Genomic DNA, 22,709 nt, shown 5'->3' with positions numbered 1-22,709 from the left:
GCTGAGTCAGGACCCCTGAGTGATGTCTATGCACATTACAATCTCAGAAGTTCAGCTTTAGCAAACAATCCCTTAGCCCACTTACTGTTTTGTCTCAAATTTTAGGCTTCTGTCTCCCACACTTGCTGATCTCTTATGGCCATAGTTTGGAATGGACATGTCTTTATATCTCTTTCGATGCTGTCCAGGGATTTTCGGGACAGAACCAAAAGCAGTTCTAGGAAACCCATACTTTTTAAAAAAAATGTCTTGTTTCATCTCAGAAATTCATATGAATGTTGCACTTTATTCCATGTATATTGATGTTTACCTGAACCTAAAACTGGTTGCTTTTTACCTACAAAATCTTTGAGTGAAACTGGAGGCTTTAGGAAGTTGTAGTATATTTTTATTCGCGATGGCTTTGTATCCCCAGCGTCATGTGAATGCCGCCGACTGCAGAGCAATGTAAAGTGACTCAGGGAGTTTGTGATTCAACAGGGAAACCACTGACCATTTCAGGCTCTATATTAGGGTAAATATAAAGATACAGATACATGATGAGACTTTGAATTTTTAACTTTGTGTAGAGACCACAAAATAGAAACAAAGATTTATGTGAGGTGTTCAACTAAAGCAGGAGGGATTTAGAATAGCTCTATAAAAGATTTCTAGACTCAGTGACTGTCTTAGGTTGGGTTCCCTAGAAGCTGAGCCTGAGATAAGGATTTGGGTGGACAGAGGAGCCTGGCAGGCTATAGTCCATGGAGTCACAAAGAATTGGACACAACTGAGTGACTGAGCCCACACACACAGGCGGGCACACACGATTTATTAAGGGGCCCGTTGGGAGATGCAGAGTGAAGGAAGCAGGACGAGGCTGGGAGCTGAGCAAGGATGTGTCCTTAGGGAGAGTCTTGGCCTGATTCACAGGGAGCTCAGGTGCATGGGTGTTGCCACAGAGCTGTCTCACCTTGAGATGAGAGCATTTAGTACCTAAGGCTCAGCCAGCCATCAGTGATGACTGCGGGGCTAGTACCTCTGGGTGATGTGGTCCCTGTTCACCCCAGGGCAAGTCACTGGAGAAATGAATCTTCTTTGTGAGCAGCAAATCCTCTTAGCAGCCAGTAAGGACATCTGCGTGTGCAAAGCAGTCTTCACTACAGACTGACATAGGAGTATTCAACACTGGTATTCCCCTAATGCCATTCTTTCACTTAGAGACTCCTTCCTGTTTGATTTAATCCCCTGAGTTTACCCTGATGCCATTTTCTTTTCCAAAGTGTTGCTGGATACCACTAGTGTGGGCAGCCACTGGTTTCTGCTCTTGAAAACAAAATTCCCAGTGGATCCTTGTTATTCCCACCCAGTGTCTTGCTTACTTGTCATTGCATTCAGGTGAAGTTCCTGGGGTGGCTCCCTTCCTTCCCACTTTTGATTTTAATGTGGTCCTGCCCTGGTAACACCCATCAGTTCAGGGGAGATTTTTCCTGAGCACAGAGTCCCAAGGAAATAACAAAAGGACAGCCCTGGCCTTATCGTCCAGCTGATTATTTAAACAGCTGCCAGAGAGCTGCAGCTGCCTTGGCAAGAGTCCCCATGAGGAAGCGAGTCAGTCTACATGAGCGAGTTGCTGCAGTCACCCCATGGGGAGGCACCACTGAGTGTCCTTCAGACTCAGAGAAGGCAAGGATCAGGCTATGCAAAATCTGGAAGTGGCTTAATCAGGAATGAATTAATCAGGATTCTTGTGTCAAAATGATCTGGAGGCAGGTGCCCCCTTTTCCTTTACTTACTCCTTTTCCACGCTGTTTTCCTCTCTGCGGCATTTCCCCTCTCCCCAGACTGAGACTGGTTGGCCATGGGCCATGAATGGAACCTGCAGTAGTCTAAGCAGGCCCCAGGAGTTCAGAAATAATTCCTGAGAACTTACAATAAAAATGATTCCCAATGCAAAAACTTTATTTCTTATTGTTCTAAGAATGCACTGTAAGTAATAAACAATGTGTCTGTTATGTATGTAGATATCCTTTCTGGAAAGAGCAGTCTTTAAAACAAAATTATAGTGTGTTCCAGATTCTTTGCTATGTTGACTGATAACACCTGACCAGAGAGTTCTTTTCTGTGGAGTCACTCATGAGATTACTGCTTCAGAATATATTTTGGGAAGTCTCATATTTTACATTGGTCTAGGTTCTCCATAAAAACAAAACCTATTTGAAATGATTGATGATAGATAGATACATGCTGCTGCTGCTAAGTCGCTTCAGTTGTGTCCGACTCTGTGCAATCCCGGAGACAGGCAGCCCACCAAGCTCCCCCGTCCCTGGGATTCTCCAGGCAAGAACACTGGAATGGGTTGCCATTTCCTTCTCCAATGCATGAAAGTGAAAAGTGAAAGTGAAAAGTAAAATTGAAGTCACTCAGTTGTGTCTGACTCCTAGCGACCCCATGGACTGCAGCCCACCAGGCTCCTCCATCCATGGGATCTTCCAGGCAAGAGTACTGGAGTGGGGTGCCATTGCCTTCTCCGAGATGGATACATGGGGAGGTACTATATGAAGTTTTCTTATGATTATGTTGGCTGAAAATTTCAAGGTCTGCAATAGGCACAAGAGGGCTAAAGGCACAGCCCCAGTCTGAGTCTGAGGGCCTGAGAATCAGGAGAAACCATGGTGTTTTGATGTGACTTCAAGTCCAAAGGCAGGATAAGAACTTCTCAATTTGAAGACAGGGAAAAAAGAAAATTTTCTAACCCAGGCTTTTATTCTATTCAAGTCAACCCTCATTGGGGAGGGTAATTAGTTTTCTCAGTCTACCAATTGAAATGCTAATCTCATCCAGAAACACCCTCACAGACACATCCTGAATAATGCTGGATCTAGAATCTGGGCATCCTATGGTCTGGTCATGCTGACACATAAAATTAACCATCACACATCTATTCTAATCTCCCTTGGGTTCTAGTGCCACAGGTCTGATCCTAATCACCTCTGTCCCTATGGACATGAAAATCTAGCTCTTGGGGACACACTTTGTTCATCTGTGAAATGAAAAGTCTGAATAAGACAATTTACAAAATTCTGACTATATGATTAAATATTCTTTCATGAAATTCATAAAATGCAGTAATAATCATATTTGATCTGTCTTTGGGTTAGAAGAGTCAGACCTTGATTTATATGTGGAATTGTGCATATTTTATAAAAGAGGACCTGGACCTGTGGTGGCAGAGAAGGTGAGTTGCCTATCAATAACTGTAATTTTAACCCAAGAAAAAGACTGTATCCCAAACCTTCTCTTAAAAGTTATGGAAGGCCAAAAAATAAAAGTGGTAACTGTTCGATGGGATCTGGAAATATCCCTTTAGAAATTTTTGCACCCTACTTTCTTTTTCCCCTCTTCCTCCTGCTCCTTGCCTGGAACAGAGATGAAATATTTGGAGTTACAGAAACCACTTTGAACCATAAAGACATCTCAAGGTTGGAAAACATATACTAAGGACGGAAGAGCAAAAAAAAAATAGAAAGAACCTAGGTTTCCCCTGACACCATGAAGCTTTCATATTAGCTCAGCATAGCCACCTCTGAACTTCATTATGTTGGGATGTTATTTTGAAAGCCCTTAAAGGAACTGAATTCACTGAATTGGTACCAGAGAGAGCCTAGCTTTTGATTTTCTTGGAAGAGTATTTTACAAACTTCAGCATGCATTAGAGAGATTGTTAAAACATGGATTACTGGTATACCTCTAGAGACTCTGATTAAGTAAGTCTGAGGTGGAGTCAGATAATTCACACTTTTAATGAGTTCCCAGGTGATGCTGATGGTACTGGCTCGGGGACCACACTTTGAGAACCACTGTCTCAGAACATCTCTAATTCATTTGAACAGGAAGAAGGAAACCTATGCCTCTTGGCAAAATGGTATCACAACCTAGATTATAGGGTTTCAGCAAAATTTAAATTTAACTGCCCAACACCTGATGAATGGTGTCCTGGGAAGTTTTCATTTAAATGAGCATGAAAGGATGGTCTTGCTGTCTTTCCCGAAGAGCAAAATGCTGAGAGGCCAGAGTTGACATCATTCGGCTTCGAGGTTCATGGGCAGAGAGATGGCTCCACAGAAGGCTGTGTGTCGCCATTTTCAATGTGTGGCATTGTTGTTTCCTCTTACCCCAAACAAATGTCCATCAATGTTCATAATAGCCTCAAACGTTCCCTTTATTAACACCAAGATCCTGAGGGACATGTTTTTTCAGGTGAATTTAAACTAGTGTTTTGGAAAGTCACCTCAGGAAGCCTTCCAGTCTGAGGGAATGTCACTTTCCCAAGCCTCCTTGGGGCAGGCATCTCTGTGAGTCCTTTCCCAGGCTAACGTCACACCTGCATTCATCATGAGCAACTTACGTGGGGATATTGGCCAGAAAGTCCTGGGCTTTATGGTCCTGAGTTTGGGTTCAGGTCTTCAAGGAGAAAGAGAAGTGCAAGCAGAGGTGGTTCCGGTCTTAGGAACCCCCAGTCCCTCTAGACCATCTGCTTCTTCCTCTCCTCTTCAGACCTTTCATTTTCAGGCAGAACTAATCCCACCAGGTCAGAGCTCTGTGTGCTTACTAATCTGCTTCTACTTTTTCTCTTTGGCTACTTGGCATAGACCAGGTGCTCAATAAAAGTTTGTGAAATAAACTGGCCACAATTGTACAAGGGTTTACTATTGTGATTATGTAACTATTACTCACTTAATACCATTGTATCATGATTGGTCAACAAAAAATTATAGAATTCTATATCATGAAAACTACTATTTAATAGAAAACCCTGTAATCACTTCTAAAAATTCAGATGCATATCAGAATTATCTTGGACTTTTTTTGAAAAATACAAATGCCCAGGTATTGCTTTTTTGGGGGGTTAGAGTTCCAGATATGTTTCTAATGACCAGCCATGTTTAAAAACAATTGGACTATATGAGGCTCTTTTACTTTTATCTAGTTTGTTTCATTTTTCCTATTTCATATTCAGTGCTCCCATTTAATTTAGTTTATATTTTCCAATTTCTCCATTTCTTCTTTTTTTATGTTCTTTCTCAAGCCTTAATCAAGTGTAGAAGAAAAGCTTTCATATACATATATATATATAACATATACAATATATATTTTAGAAAACATGAATTTTTGTCTAACTAAAAAATTTATGATATTTTGATTTCACTTGCTTAACTTAGTATGGCTAGAATGCTAGATTTCTAATTTAAAAAGATAGATAAGCAACAAGCAGCAAGGTTTATTATATAGCACAAGGAAATAGTATCTTGTAATAACTATAATGAAAAATAATTTCAAAAATAATATATGTGTATATGTATAACTGAATCACACACAAAAAATTATTCTACTTTTTGAAATTTAGTAATGTTTATCTTTTTTGCCAGTTTTTCTAAATGTCCTATGGACATCTAACAACAACATATGAGACACAAAATATTAAATATATTTATGTAGGATATAAGATCAATATAAGCTAATTAAATATAAATCTATTATGTTTAAATTATTAATGACATCATGCAAGAAGTTCCTATTCTTATTTTTTCTGCACTTGATAGAATACTCTCAGAGAAATGTTAATATGTCTCACAATGATTATATGTTTTTTCTTTTCTCTTAAATTTCTTCTGATTTTTACTTAATGTATCTTTGCTGTTAAGATGTCTAATGGTTTATGATGTCTATATTCTTTGTGAATTGTACCTTTATTATTAAAAATATTCATCTTTCTTTTGTTTAAAGTAAATAATTTTTTTTTTAAAGAAAAAATGTGCAAAGAGTGTGACCACCATGACAGCTCAGGTTAAACAATTGGTGGCACTTTTGTTTCCATCTTTCCTTCCTCCATCCCTCCTTCCTTCCCTCTTCATGGGATTCTATTGGAGTTCCAAGTCAGCACTCTACTGAGACATAATGTACCTGCAGTGAAGTGGACAGACCCTCACGAACAGTTTGATGGTGATGTGACCTTCACCTGGGTCAAGAGAAGGACACCTCTGTCACCCCAGAGAGACCCCCGGTTCCATTTTCAGTCACTTACTACTTGCCAGGGGCCAGTGTGAGGAACTCTGCCCATGGCAAAGGTCATGAGGAAGGAGGCTTGGCATATGCAAAGGCGTGATCAAGCCTCAGGAAACCCCCTGTTCCCAAGCATCTACCCCCAGACCAGAGTCTGTTTTATGCTCTCACCTACACCTCTGACTTTACAGGGGGCTCTCCCCCATAACTGTTTCTCTCGGAGAAGGAGTAAACGTGCAGCTCCAAGGCAATAAAAATTCCTGGGCGTGACAAGAGTGTTTCAGATTACGAACTCCTCTGAAGGTTATCTAGCCCGCCTGTATAGGTTCGTTTGGCCACATGTGATTGTTTACAGCCTCCCAACCTGAGAGGCACGAGATGTTTTAGACTTACTAAAGGCAAATTCTTTTGGGGAGTTGGAAATTATTAGTATAGTGGGTTGGTTAGGAATTATATTGGTGAAGGGTTTTTCATTTGTTGTGTCAATAATTGCTGCTAATTCCCTGCTCTGGGTGGGACAAGGATGTCTCAGGTCAAACCTCTCTGCTGACAGACTAGCTTGTGTGACAGGACTGCACATGATTGTTTTCTACCTCTTAACCAAACAGCACAGGGAGTTTTGGAGTATTTTGAGAGTCTTGATTAGCATAGGGCTTTTTCTTCTTGTTGAGTCAATGATTGCCGCCAGGCCTCCATATTCTTAGGCACCTGGGAATATATTAATCAATGTATTTGGAATATAGAAAAGGAAATATAGTAGTTTTTAAGGTTAGCAATACTAGACTTTTTGAGTTAATGGATTTTCTCTTTTGTAATAGATCACTGTACTTTGTTATAAATCACTGTATCCTTGCTATGTAAAAATGTAATGTTATCACTATTTTAAGACTAAATAGATCTTAAGGGGAACATTGGTGAAAGGATTTTCATTTGTTGGGCTGATGTTTGCTGCTAAATCTCCATATTCCCTGCCCTTATAACGAATATAACTAGCATATAGGAGAAATAAGCATTAGCCTTTAAGCATATAGGAGAAATAAGTATTAACCTTTAAGATTAATCATGTTAACCTTGGGTTAAATAAATTCCTTTCTTGATTGTAACTCACTACACCCTCATCCTATAGGAATGTAACTTTATTTGGAGGGTGGTGCCTGGTTTAAGAAAAAACACCCTTGGAAAAAATAAGTTTTTTGGTTATCAGAAAGAAAGGATCATAAAATGTCAGTGAGTCTCATGGCCAGAAGAAGATGTAATATCCCTAAGACCTTGTTTTATACATTTATGTGAAGCACCTGATTTGGATAACTGTCAGGACTGCTGACCCCCGCGTGACTCTGTGTTCATCCCTATATGTAACAAAAGTTATATAAGCAAACCCAAAAATAAAGAAGTCGGATCAGTTTCCGGAAAGATTGATTCCCCCATGTCGTTCTTTTCTGCTCCCCGTTTTTCTGGCTGAATTCCCATCTGGAGCGTGGGTGCCCTCCAAGTCTACTTATTTGCCCCAGTTTTCAAGCCCCCGCGAGAAGGAGCCCAAGGAGGGGCACCTTCCGATATTCAAGTGGCACTGATGGCCCAACGTAGATGGTGCAAATTCCTTGTCTTGGAATTTTATTGGTATCCCACGTAAACCAAGTTATTCAGCCCTTTTTTCTCTCCTACTATTTTCTGGCTGAATTCCCATCTGGTGCATGGGTACCCACCAAGCCTATTAATTTTGCCTGGGCTTCTAAGATTGGACCAGGGTGGGCCTCAGTGCCTCCTCTCCTTCGAGAGAACGGGAAGACGCCTATGGCCTATGTAGGTGGTGACTGGTATTCCATGTGAACCAAGTTATTCAGCCTCTTTTTCTCTGCCAGTTTTCTAATCCCTCTCTATCTGTAATTAAATAAGTTATTTCCAAAGACACCGACCCCAACACACACACCTTTCCACCTGCTTCGCTGAGAACCTGCTTCAGATTCCTGTGAGAAATCAGAGTTGGCTAGGCTGTCGTCCCTCTGAAGGCTCTGAGGGAGAATGCTTCCCCGCTCCTTCCAGCATCTGGTGGCCTCAGCTTTTTGCTGGCTGGTGGCAGCATCACCCCAAACTCTCCTCTTGTGTGTCATCGTCTCTTCCCCTTTTCTTCCAAGGACAACAGCCACACATTCAGTGTGGACTCACTGACACCTATATGATCTCATCTTAACTAATTACAGCTGCAAAACCCTATTTCCATGTAAGTTCACATTCACAGGAATCAAGAGTTGACTTGACTGTAACATGATTCAACCCAAAGTACCATCTCTCTCCCTCCTGCTCTTGTGCAAGGCCTCTGTTCCCCTCTGTGGACAGTGGTTCATTGTGTCCCCTCCTTGAACTCATCCTCCTTACTCAGCCCATGCTTGACCTGCCTTCCTTGGAGATTGCTCCTATCAAGGTCACCACCAACTTTGTACCTTGCAGCATGATAGAAGACACTAAATTCACATCTTCTTTAATGAATGAATGAGTTATTCTTTTACAATGAACAGAAGAAAAAACTATTAAAAAATAATAATAACCCAGGCACAGACAGATGTAATAGCAGTGTCCAAATGAAAGATTCTTAACTGGAATGCAGGACGCAAATCACGCCACAGTATGCAGTGGCTCTGGGCAGTCCCAGACAACTTATTGATCTAGTGAAGGTTATGGCTTGACTAGGGCTGTGTCCGGGTATTTGAATCCCCTCATTCTTCTACCTTAAGTGTGGACTCTCACAAGCTGATTATTTACCTCCATTTCTATTAGTAGAAAAAAGTGGAGATTCATTCTGTCTGGAAAACACTCAGCCTCCTGATGGGTCTCCTGAGGAGACATCTTTTCAAATTCTACCTGGAAATCTTACTGTGGTCCTAGGGGAGAAAGAATTCTTTAAGCCCTGGACATAAATCAATTTTCCTTATTCTGAAGTGGTGCCTTCAGATGAATGCCAGTCTCAAATGAGACACCAAGGCAGATACAGATGAGGTTTTTATAGGTAAGACTTATTGGACTTGATAGGGGACATTGACCTCCCTAAGTACTCCACCTGCTTAAACCATTTTTTACACATTCAGAAAGTCTCTAAAATGACTGATCCTTGTTTCAACCAAAGGATGTCTCATTCCCAGGGAGACATTTCTGTAGACATCATAAATGGTGTAAAGAGCTCGTCTTTTCATTTATAATGAATAGGTTTTTGAAATTTGCTATTAATGTAGCTCCTTTAAAGACTTCAAAGGGAAGGAAATTCAAATCATGATAATAGTGCAAAAATTTGTGTTTCTTTGACTATGACTCTTTATCTTTTCATGAATTAAAAAATAAAATTGTATTATAATATCCTTCCTTCAAAATATTTTCTTTATTTTTTTAAAACACAAATAATCCATATCACAAGAAAGGATGAATAAATAGAAGGAAAGAAAATTAATGTCATTGATACACATACCAGCTAGTACCACCATCAGATTTTCATAGCGTTAAGTATAAAAGGGAGGAGATTTTTCTATATGGTATTACTTCCCCTCATGGCCCTAAAATAACTATGATTACTGATTATTCAGGAAGAATCTGGGAAGCTACAGGAATAACTGTTTAAAATGCTACACCAAGCAGCAAATGATGAACTGAGTTTTCCAGGCTCAAGTGGTGGATAATGCGTTTATGGAGTTATGGACAATTTTTCATGAAGGAAATGCTAAGATATAACTTCAAAGACACAGAAGCTGTATTAAAATTCTCAGTGCTAATCCTGCAGCAGTCAACCTAAATCCTTTTTGGTTATCATAAGTATCCAGCGGCCTTGAATGCCTTGTCTGGAATTCTAATGCTGCTGATTATTGTAATTTGTTAGAGACTTGATGCAGAGAGTGATCTGAAATCAGGGAAGAAATGATGGAGTTTCTGCTTCACAGATCACTTTTGAAAAGAAACACAAGTAGTGCAGAAAATGTTGATAGATTTTGTCCCAGTAAATGCTTCATCTCTATTTTTTCTCTGCAGAATTACAGGTCATTACCAGCAACAATCCATGTGACTGAATCTTCAATAGAAACACTTGGTCTGATAGCTGTGCTATTTTATGGGACAATTTTTCCAAGTGACATAAAGTAATTAAGAGTTATCATAAAAAATCAATCTAGTCAATCTCACTTCTTCTAAACTCAGAACAATATTCATGACAACTTGTTTCTAAACTATGTCATCAGCCATCAGAAGCAGGTTCTTACAGATTTGGAATTAGCAAACAATTTCTGGTGAAGAGCCTGATTGTAAGTTTCTGGGCCGTATGATTTCTCTCTCAACTACTCAAATCTACTTTTGTAGCCCTGAAGCAGCTGTGGATAATACATAAATGAGTGAATGATGCTCTACTCCAATACAACTTTACAAAAATCAGGTGGCCTGTAGACATTAGACCATCGTTGCCAAGTCTTTCAGAGTTCTCCAAGCAAGTGGCCAACCTTGGTTATTTCTTAGTGGAGGACAGTGAGTTAGAGAATATCAAGATTGGAGAAGCCAAAGGTAAAATTTTTGGAAAATACCCACTCAGCATAAAAACCACAGACCCCCCCCCCCCGCCACAAAAAAAAAAAAAAAAAAAAGAGAGAAAAAGAAAAACCTACCTAAACAGTTTGTTAGCTTTACTTGGAAAATGATGGTTTGCAAACTTTTCTTAGGTCAAAAATATTTTTTTCTCAAATGAAAATCTATCAAAATCTCAGTATATAAAAGGGATTAAAAAGAAGTACCTCTATTTGAAAGGGGAGATCTAATTACTGTTCTCCTTTGCCCTTTCAGAAACCTTCAAATATATTTCTGGAAAGTTCTGGAATCTCTTGACTAAAATTTAAAATGCTACAGGGTAATAGAAAATATACATTTGCCTCTAATTAAGTTTATAAAATTCAGCAAATAAAAATACAGGATGTCCAATTAAACTTGAATTTCAGATCAACAAGTTACACTTTTGTTGGTATAAGTATGTGATAAGTATCTGATGGAACTTCAGTTCAGTTCAGTTCAGTCACTCAGTCGTGTCCAACTCTTTGCAACCCCATGAATTGCAGCACACCAGGCCTCCTTGTCCATCACCAACTCCTGGAGTTCACTTAAATTCACGTCCATCGAGTCGGTGATGCCATCCAGCCATCTCATCCTCTGTTGTCCACTTCTCCTCCTTCCCCCAATCCCTCCCAGCATCAGAGTCTTTTCCAATGAGTCAACTCTTCACATGAAGTGGCCGAAGTATTGGAGTTTCAGCTTTAGCATCATTCCTTCCAAAGGACACCCAGGACTGATTTCCTTTAGGATGGACTGGTTGGATCTCCTTGCAGTCCAAGGGACTCTCAAGAGTCTTCTCCAACACCACAGTTCAAAAGCATCAATTCTTCGGCACTCAGCCTTCTTCACAGTCCAACTCTCACATCCATACATGACCACTGGGAAAACCATAGCCTTGACTATATTGGACCTTTGTTGGCAAAAGTAATGTCTCTGCTTTTCAATATGCTATCTAGGTTGCTCATAACTTTCCTTCCAAGGAGTAAGCGTCTTTTAATTTCATGGCTGCAATCACCATCTGCAGTGATTTTAGTGCCCCCCAAAATAAAGTCATATATATACTAAAAAATTATTTTTCATTGATCTAAAATTCAAATTTAACCGGACATCCTGCAATTAAACAGCAAGGCTATATCTTCTTCTTCTTTTTTAAATTTAAATAGTAAAAGATGTTTGTCAGTTTTTACAATCAATAGCAGACAAAAAATAAAAGAAATATTACAGTTGAAGCCATAATAGGAACATGAGTAACTTAACAATATAAAATAATTACATACAACTTGAGAGGTTAAACAGACTGATGTGGTCGAATGGAAATGCATACACGCACATGTCTTCATCTGCCCAGCCAGTCTATGTCTTTGGTTGGTACGTTTAGTCCATTTACCTTTAAGGTAATTATCTATATGTATGATCCTATTATTTTTTTCTTAATTGTTTTGGGTTTATTTTCTGTAGGTCTTTTCCTTCCCTTGTGTTCCCTGCCGTGAGAAGTTCCTTTAGTATTTTTTGTAAAGCTGGTTTGGTGGTGCTGAATTCTCTTAACTTTTGCTTGTCTGGAAAGCTTTTGATTTCTCTATCAAATCTGAAGGAGAGTCTTGCCAGGTAGAGTAGTTTTGGTTGTAGGTTCTTCCCTTTCATCACTGTGAATATACCATGCCATTCCCTTCTGGCTTGTAGAGTTTCTGTTGAGAAATCAGCTGATAGCATGATGGGAGTTCCTTTGTATGTTATTTGTTGTTTTTCTCTTGTAGCTTTCAATATTTTATCTTCGTCTTTAATTTTTGTCATTTTGATTACTATGTGTCTGGGTGTGTTCCTCCTTTGGTTTATCCTTGCCTGGGACTTTCTGTGTTTCCTGGACTTGGTTGAATGTTTCCTTTCCAATGTTAGGGAAGTTTTCAGCTCTTATCTCTTTAAATATTTTCTTAGGTCCTTTCTCTCTACCTTTACCTTCTGGGACCCCAATAATGTGAATGTTGGTTCATTTACTGTTGTCCCAGAGGTCTCTTAGGCTGTCTTCATTTCTTTTCATTCTTTTTTCTATATTTTGTTCTGAGGCAGTGATTTCCACCATTGTCGTCCAGATTGTTTATCCATTCCGCCTCAGTTATTCTGCTATGGATTCCTTCTAGTGTATTATTCATCTCTGTTTATTTGTTCTTTAGTTCTTCTAGGTCGTTGGTAAACATCTCTTGCATTGTCTCCATTGTTTTCCCAAGATCCTGGATCATCTTCACTATCACTATTCTGAATTCTCTTTCTGGAAAGTTGCCTGTTTCCACTTCATTTAGTCGTTTTTCTGGAATTTTATCCTGTCCCTTCATCTAGGAAACAACTTTCTGCTTTTTCATTGTGATTAACTCTCTGTAATATGCTTTTTGTTTCAGCAGCTGTGGGACTGTGCTTCTTCTTGCTTCTGTCTGCCCTCTGATGGATGAGGCTAAGAGGCTTGTGCCAGCTTCCTGATGGGAGGAACTGGTGATGGGAAATACTAGGTCTTGCTCTGGTGGGCAGGCCTTGCTCAGTGAAGCTTTAATCCAGTTATCTGCTGATGGGTGGGGTTGTGCTCCTTCCTGGTGGTTGTTCGGCCTGAGGTGACCCAGTCCTGGGGTCTATGGGCTCTATGGTAGGGTTAATGGGGAACTCTAAGTGGGTTTACACCAAGGGGGGCCTTCCTGGCATGATGCTGCCAGTGCCCCTGTCCCTGCATTGAGCCTCTGCTGGCCCACGCCACCATAGCAGACCCTTTAGTTCAGGGGTTTTAGTTTAGCTTAGCAGGAAGTTTTAGTTCAGTCTCTTGTGGGGTCACTGCTCCTTTCCTCTGGGTCTTGGTATGCACAAGATTTTGTTTGTGCCCTCCAAGACTGGAGTCTATTTCCCCCAGTCATATGGAAGTCCTGTAATCGAATCCCTTTGTCCTTCAAGGTCATTTTCCCTAGGGATCCCCAGTCCCTTCTTTGCATTCCCAGGCTGGGAAACCTGACATGGGGTTCAGAACCTTCACAACAGTGGCAGAACTTCTTTGGTATTATTGTTCTCCAGTCTGTGGGGCACACACCTGATGGGTGTGGGATCTGATTTTATCCTGGTTGCACCTCTTCTACCATCTCTCTACAGCATCTTCTTTGTTTTCGGACGTGGGGTATCTTTTTTTTTAGGTGGGTTTGAGCATCCTCCCAGCTTCCCTTGTGGCTCAGCTGGTAAAGAATCCACCTGCAATGCAGGGGACCTGGGTTTGATCCCTGGGTTGGGAAGATCTCTTGGGGAAGGGAAAGGCTACCCACTTTGGTATTCTGGCCTGGAGAATAACATGGACTGTATAGTCCAGGGGTCGCAAAGAGTCGACACGACTGAGTGACTTTCAGTTTCACTGTCAGCATCCTCCCGTCAATGGTTCTTCAACAGCCAGTTGCAATTTCAGTCTTCTCACAGGAGAAGATGAACATATGTCCTTCTACTTTGCTTCTTGAATTGGAAGCCTCTACTTCTTTATTGAGCCTGTTTGTGCCTTAATCTGTAATGAGACGAAAATCCTCATCTGTAAAATGGGAAATGATAGTACTTAGATAACAGGATTTTTTTTTTAAAGAAGTTATATTTGAAAGCACATAGAAAAGTTCCTGGCATGTAGTTAAGTGTGATATATCTACCTATTAACCATCATTAGTTATGTCACTTGCTAATTAACTATTAATAGTAGTGATATTGGTTATAAGTAGTTGTAACAATTCTGACTGATGTAATTGTTATGAACTGAATTATTTTCCCTCAAAATTCACGTGTTGAATCCCTAAAAACCCCTTGTGACTCTACATAGAGATAGGGGATTTCAAAAGGTAATTAAGGTTAAATGAAGTCGTAAGAATGAGATCCTAATGCAATATGACTGCTCTATTTATCCTTATAAAAAGAGGGAGAAACACTGAGGATATATGCACATAGAGAAAAGACCACATGAGAACAAGGCAAGGAGTGGCTGTCTACAAACCCAGGAAAGGTGCCTCAAGAGAAACTGAACCGACCGGCACTTTGGTCTTGGGCTTCCAGCCTCCAGATCTGTGAGGAAATAAAGTCTGTTATTTCAGCCACCTAATCTGAGGCACTTTGCTATGGAATCTCTTGTAAACTAGTGCAGTAATCATACATATGATTTCAGAATTTTTTTCCATTGGCTATTACAGAAATAGAGATATTTAAAATATGAGCAAAAGATAATATTTTAATAAACTGTTTTGGGGATTATTTTCATTAAACCCACTTTGCTATATATCTCATTTTTGTGCTTAAAAAAGGTCTCATTCTCCTTTGACATTTGTTATTCATTTTAAGTTCATTTCTGTAACTGTCCCTTATTTTAAAATGGTCCCATAGATGAAAATTAAGTGTCTTGAGAAAGTGAAGTTAGTTAGTTGCTCAGTTATGCCCAACTCCTTGTGATCCTTGTGACTGTAGCCTGCCAGGCTCCTCTGGTCCAAGGAATTCTCCAGGCAAGAATACTGCAGTGGGCTGCCATTTCCTTCTGAGGGGATCTTCTCTACCCAGGGATTGAACCTGGGTCTCCTGCACTGCAGGCAGATTCTTTACCGTTTGAGCCACCAGGGAAGCCTTTGAGGAAGTGATGTTTTAGCCAAAAGGAATACAATTCTAGTCCAGAGTTAAATGGATTAAAATTCTGCTGCTTTAAATTTTCTTTTCTTCTTCTTCCTCCTCATCTGTCACTAAGACTCGTGAACTAGATAAGGAGTAGGCATTTACTTTTAGTTTTTTTTTTTAAATTGTGTGTGTGCTATTCATTATTCCAAATAGACCAGGCAGTTAAATATAAAATTCATCAATATTCAGTGTAAACTGCCCCTGACAGCATCTTGGAATCAGTTCTCAATATTGTTGAGACTGTTCTTGTGCTTTATTTCACATCAAGTTAACTTACCAGTAAATCCCTTTTATTGTTTTGTAAACTCTTAGAGGCCTAAGTAATCTCCCATGTCCTGCAAAAATATAGATTCACTTTCTTCCATTAAAAGACACTCATGATATCCAGGATTTGCTTCAAGTTAATGAGGGACTGAGGGGAATGAAACAAGATTAGTGGTGAGATGTTTTTTTTAGCTGCATGATAGGTACATTGGGAATTGTTATGACATTCTCTCCGCTTTTGGATATGTTCAAAATTTTCCACATTGTGGTGAATTTCCAATGCCTCACTCCCTCTAAGTAACAGAATCACATGTGCACACGTGCATGCCCTTTTCTATTCGTGTTGTTCCCCCCTCTCCTGGGCATAGTGTACGTCCCCACTCCCTGGATACTGGCCTCAATCCAAAGACATTCTTTGGCCAATGAAATAGGAGTAGATTTGACATGGAATATCCAAACGTTTTTAATGAGCCTGTGTGTTTTGCCTTGGCTTCTTACGCTTGCACTCTTGACCTTCAGAAAAGTGTGTCCTAGGTACCTGTTGTTCCTTTAGCCTAAGTCCTGGAGAGAATGTAGAGCAGACTCAGACTTCACTCAGTCTGGGGTCTAGCCCAGCCTGATCCAGTCCCAAATGACTAAACCACAGTCACCCACCAGACTCGGGATAGTAAAACAAGTGTTTGTTTTTTCAAGCTTCTGAGATGTTTAAATTGTTTATTATAGAGTGTTTTCATCAGAGAAACCTGACTAATACACACAAATGATTTTTCTAAATAAAGAAACAACACTATTAAAAGCTATATTCTATGTTAAGAATTGTATGCCCCTGAAAAATTTCATTTAATTAAACTTGATTTAAGTTATTTAATTGTTTTCCGATCTAGAATTCATCAATGTCCATTTAGCAAATTTGAGACCTAGTAACTGACTTTACCATTGGTCCTAAGGGTCTTGCCCTTTCATAGTAATTGTGAGAAGTGACAGAGGACCTTTTCTGTTTCTGCTCTAAGGCCAGAGACCCACTCAAACTCTGTTTAAGGACAGGATGAATGTGATGAGGATTCTTATCAGAATCCAAGGGCAGGAACCTGGCTTAGCTGATCTGTGGGGGAAGAAGAACTGACACTGAAACCAAAGTAAAAGCAGAGTGGCCACATTTGATTGTGGAAGCTGGGTACTCAGGGTTATCTTCACATATCTTGTCTATTACACATTTTGTGTTTATCATGATAATTTTCTGGCAGATGACATTAAAAGTGCCTTGTCCTATATTATAAAATATTTCTGTAAATGAAAGCAGTGTCTTGAAATGAAACTTCTCTGAAATTTGCAAAAGGCACATATGTGCCTGTAGTGGTTTTGATAACTTGATTTCTCTCCTGATCTCTTTGATCAACTGACTTTCTCAGGTTATTCAGTATGTTTAGTTTTTCCTAATTTCAACTTGTCCTTGGTGAATTGTATTAGGTGAAAGTTAATGGTTTTTGAGGGAAGGATCACATTTTTTTCCACTTTACCATCAGTGTTTAAATTAGGGTTTCCCCCCAAAGGCAGAGTGTAACAAGTAGTTGATTTGGAAGGATACCCCAGGAAAGTATAAGGAAAGAAGTCAGGAAGTAAAACAGAAAAAGGAGAGAAGCCAATAAAAGGCAGCCAATGAGAAGGTGGTTTCGGGACTCAGTTCCCTGGGGGCCTCTGTGACCAGGCATGACCTATGCCTCGGGTTGCCTTGTATGATGGCTGATTTTACGTTTCAGCTTGACTAGTTTTCCCATATGGCTCATTGGTAAAGAATCCACCTGCCAAGGTTGGAAAGATCCCCCCGAGAAGGAAATGGCAACCCACTGCAGAATTCTTGCCTGGGACATCCCATGGACAGAGGAGCCTGGTAGGCCACAGTCCATGGGGTCACAAAGAGTCAGACACAACCTAGCGGCTGCACATACATGCACAAATGCACAGGGGGCCCAGCTGGGTGGGCCTATGGCTGATCATGTCCATGAGAGTGTTTCTGGAAAGAACTAGCATTGACGTCAGTAGACTGAATAAAGCAGATTGCCCTCCCCAGTGTGGGTGAGCCTCATCCAATTCACTGACAAGAACAGAAGGGCAGAGGAAGGGCAGATTTGTTTTGTCTGCCTAACAGCTGAGCTGGGACACTCGTCTTCATCTGTCCTCAATCTGGGACTTACATATTCAGTTCTCCTGATCCTCAAGCCTTGAGATTTGGGCTTGAGTTCAACCACTGGCTCTCCTGGCTCTCTACCTTGCTAATCATGTGACCCAGTTCCTTGTAATAACTCAAATATTTTGGGTTGTCCAAAGAGTTCACTTGGGTTTTCTGTAACGTGTTTTATATATAGAGAGAGTAACCCAGGATGTATAAGCCATATCTCTATATATTAGTACTATCTTATTGGATTTCTTTCTCTGGAAAACCCTGAATAATATACCCCAAAGAAATAAAGAAGCTAGGGTGTTTCTCTACTGACTTCTGTCTTTCATTAACTGGGCATTAAACTTCTGGGCTGCATTGCAGGTAGGCTGAGGCAGCTTCTGAGGCTCTGGCAAAAGGCCTCAAACAATGAAAAGGCAAGAAGCAGATGCTTCAGGTTGGGAGCTGAAGGAGCGATCAGGAACTGTCTTCACAGCTGCAGATGATTCAGGGGTGGGCTGAGGGGCAAGGTAAGGGCCATACAGCTGCTGTGATCATTATTTAATTAGACTCAGAATTGGTATAAGGAAGGAAAATGTTCTTGCGCTCAGTGTTTCAAATAAATTAACATTGAGGCTTTATAGTCAACCACCTGCAAAGGATATCTCAAGCCCCGAGGGAGAGGGATGAAGAACTGAAAGGTAGAAAAAAATCCAATATGACAGCACTCCAGCTCCATGGCCCCCTTCTCCCTCCTCTATATCCCTCTGCTTGGAAGGAACAAAGACGCCAAGGGCAGGTTCATGTCGTAGAGGTGTGGCTGGGAGTATCTTCCACGCCCCGCCTGCCATCCGTCTTGTGTGATGGTGGGCCAAATTTATGCTATCTTACAGTAAGTACATGGACTTTTTTGGTGGTGCTGAGTCTTCAATGTTGCACGTGGGCTTTCTCTAGCGGCGGCGGGGGCTGCTTCCTAGCTGCAGCGGGGGCTGCTTCCTAGCTGCGGTGTGCAGGTTTCTGGCGGAGGCGGCTCCTCTTGCAGCGCACCGCTCTAGGGTACACGGGCTGCGTGGTCGCTAGAGCACAGGCTCAGGAGCCGTGGCCTGTGCGCTTAGCTGCCCCACAGCATGTGGGGACTTTCTGGACCAGGGACTGAATCCACGTCTCCTGCGTTGGCAAGTAGATTCTTAACCACTAGACCACCAGGGAAGCCCAGAGTGTGGACTTGGGTCTTATTCCCCCTCAGTGTTAAAGTTCCTTAGCATCTGCAACCGGAGAAGGCAATGGCAACCCACTCAAGTGTTCTTGCCTGGAGAATCCCAGGGACAGAGGAGCCTAATGGGCTGCCGTCTCTGGTGTCACACAGAGTCGGACACGACTGAAGCGACTTAGCAGTAGCAGCAGCAGCAGCAGCAGCAGCAGCAGCAGCATCTGCAGCTGCCTTAACATTTTCCTGAAAGAGCTCTCTGGACATGTTATTTGTCAAAATCTTTCCTACAGAAAAATACAATGTACTCAGAGAAACAAGAAAGTGGGCACAGGATTGTCTAGACTACTATTTATTTATATTAATTGGAGGCTAATTACTTTACAATATTGTGGTGGTTTTTGCCATACATTGACATGAATCAGCCATGGGTGTACTTGTGTCCCCCATCCTGAATGCCCCCTCCCACCTCCCTCCCCATCCCATCCCTCAGGGTTGTCCCAGCGCAGCAGCTTTGAGTGCCCTGTTTCATGCATTGTACTTGGACTGGTAATCTATTTCACATATGACAATATACGTGTTTCAATGCTATTCTCTCAAGTCATCCCACCCTTGCCTTCTCCCACAGAGTCCAAAAGTCTGTTTTTTATATCTGTGTCTCTTTTGCTGTCTTGCATATAGGGTCATCATTACCATCTTTCTAAATTCCATATATATGTGTTAATATACTGTATTGGTGTTTTTCTTTCTGACTTACTTCACTCTGTATAGTAGGCTCCAGTTTCATCCACCTCATTAGAACTGCTTCAAATGCATTCTTTTTAATAGTTGAGTAATATTCCATTCTGTATAGGTACCCCAACTTTTTTATCCATTTGTCTGCTGATGGACATCTAGGTTGCTTCCATGTCCTGGCTATTATAAACAGTGCTATGATGAACATTGGGGTACACATGTCTCTTTCAATTCTGGTTTTCTCAGTGTGTATGCCCAGCAGTGGGATTGCTGGGTCGTATGGCAGTTCTATCTCCAGTTTTTTAAGGAATCTCCACACTGTTCTCCATAGTGGCTGTAGTAGTTTGCATTCCCACCAACAGTGTAAGAGGGTTCCCTTTTCTCCACACCCTCTCCAGCATTTATTGTTTGTAGACTTTTTGATAGCAGCCATCTATCAGCATGAGATGGTACCTCATTGTGGTTTTGATTTGCATTTCTCTGATAATGAGTGATGTTAAGCATCTTTTCATGTGTTTGTTAGCCATCTGTATGTCTTCTTTGGAGAAACGTCTGTTTAGTTTTTTGGCCCATTTTTGGATTGGGTCATTTATTTCTCTGGTATTGAGCTGCATGAGCTGCTTGTATATTTGTGAGATTAATTCTTTGTCTGTTGCTTTGTTTGCTATTATTTTCTCCCATTGTGAAGGCTGTCTTCACCTTGCCTATAGTTTCCTTCATTGTACAAAAGCTTTTAAGTTTAATTAGGTCCCATTTGTTTATTTTTGCTTTTATTTTCATTACTCTGGGAGGTGGGTCATAGAGGATCCTGAGAGGGTTTTGCCTATGTTTTCCTCTAGGGGTTTTATAGTTTCTGGTCTTACATTTAGATCTTTAATCCATTGTGAGTTTATTTTTGTGTATGGTGTTAGTGTTCTAGTTTCATTGTTTTACAGGTGGTTGACCAGTTTTCCCAGCACCACTTGTTTAAGAGATTGCTTTTTTTTCCTTGTGTATCCTTGCCTCCTTTGTCAAAGATAACGAGTCCATAGGTACATGGATTTATCTCTGGGCTTTCCATTTTGTTCCATTGATCTATATTTCTATCTTTGTGCCAGTACCATAGTGTTTTGATGACTGTAGCTTTGTAGTATAGCTGAAGTCAGGCAGGTTGATTCCTCCAGTTCCATTCTTCTTTCTCAAGATTGCTTTGGCTATTTCAGGTTGTTTGTATTTTCATACAAATTATGAAATTATTTGTTCTAGTTCTGTGAAAAATACCAAGAGAAGACTGCAGAAGGGTAATGTTGATTGGATTTCTTCACACACAAGAAGGATAGAATCAAAACATCACAGGAGGTTTAGTCAAATGATATGGGTTCTCTGGGCTCACATCATTATATTCCACCAACCAATGGGCTGCTCTGGATCAAGATGGATGCAATAAGCTATGGTCTGAAGAGACAGAGGAAGGAGGCCTCTCTGTGAGCCTGTCAGTGGGGACATTTCCCCCCAGAAGTCACACACCCTACAATTCATGGAGGAAACTGATTTTACTGTGGAGATGATATAGAAAGCTAACTCTCAGTGACAGGTTCTGAAATGGGCATCTTTGACCATTTGACCCAGACTGTCTAGAAGGCATGCAGTTGGTTATAATTCCAGCAGAGAGTCTATCATAACCTACATAGGTGCATGTAGCTTCTTCTTTGTCTTAGGCTGGGCTTCCCACAAGCAGACCCTGAGAGAAGGATTTGTGTGCAGTGATTTTTTTTTTTTCTTCAAAAGGCAGCTCAGGAGAAACAAGAAATGGTGCATGACAGGGAAGGAGCCAGAGAGGATGTGGTTTCCGGTGAGGCTCCAGCCTCAGGCTGATCCAGTGAGGTGGCTCTGGAGCATAAAATACACACACCTCAGAGTTTGTCCCCACCAGAAGGAAGGGAGCTGGCTTTTACATTACATGACTCAGACTGAGGGTCACAGGGGGCAAGGAGAGAGGTGAACACACTGACTCTGAGGCACTTAGAACTCTTGAGAAATGGGGACAAAGCAGCTCTAGTGGCCTGAAGAACGTCGACAAATAGAGCCACGGTGTCGGCCATTTGAACCACTCCTGGAGGCTCAAAGGGCAGAATGTGAGGTCTATGCGGTCAGGAAAAAAGACAACTTAGGTCAGTAGTTCTATTCTAATGAGTGAGTCATTAAAAAATGGCTTCAGTTCTTTCCTCTTCCCTCTATCTATCTGCCTTTGCACTAAGTCCCTTCCATCAAATTCACTTCCCCAGCTCTTGATTCTAGGCTGGTCTTTTGACTTTCTTTGGCCTATAGCATGCAGTGAAAGTAATGTGCTAGTTCCAACCAATGTTTCAAAAGGTCTTATACTTGTCTGCTGTCTCCCAGAGCTGAATCAAGCTGCCTTATGAACAAGCCCAGGTTATCCTGCTGGAGGATGAGGAGCGCACGATTCATTTGCTCTTATCAACCCAGCTAATAATTAGTCAACCCTGAGTTATATGAGTGAGAACATCTTAGATGAGCCAGACCCTGCAGACATGATTTGCCAGCTGATTAGCACCAGTCTGTAGATGCCTAAGCCAAGCCTTAACTTCAGAAGAGCTACCTAGCTGAGCCCAGTCCAAGTGCCAACTCCTAAAATTGGGAGAGAAAATGCTTGCCATTTTAGGCCAGGAAGTTTTGCATGCTATTGCATTATATACAATTGGTGGAGAAGGCAATGGCACCCCACTCCAGTCCTCTTGCCTGGAAAATCCCATGGACAGAAGAGCCTCGTAGGCTGCAGTCCATGGGGTCGCAAAGAGTCGGACATGACTGAGTGACTTCACTTTCACTTTTCACTTTGATGCATTGGAGAAGGAAATGGCAACCCACCCCAGTATTCTTGCCCGGAGAATCCCAGGGACGGGGGACCCTGTGGGCTGCCATCTATGGGGTCACACAGAGTCAGACACAACTGAAGCGACTTAGCAGCAGCAGCAGCAGCAGAGTTAGCTCATTACTGACCAGGGATTTTTGCAGAAACTAACATCTGTGGCCAGTAATTTGCTCTGTAAGTGGATGTTGAAATGTTTCTAATCAATA

This window comes from Capricornis sumatraensis, chromosome 15, assembly GCF_032405125.1.
Source record: "Capricornis sumatraensis isolate serow.1 chromosome 15, serow.2, whole genome shotgun sequence".
In the NCBI taxonomy this organism is placed as follows: Eukaryota; Metazoa; Chordata; class Mammalia; order Artiodactyla; family Bovidae; genus Capricornis; species Capricornis sumatraensis.
Note: the sequence above shows the minus strand (reverse complement) of the source record.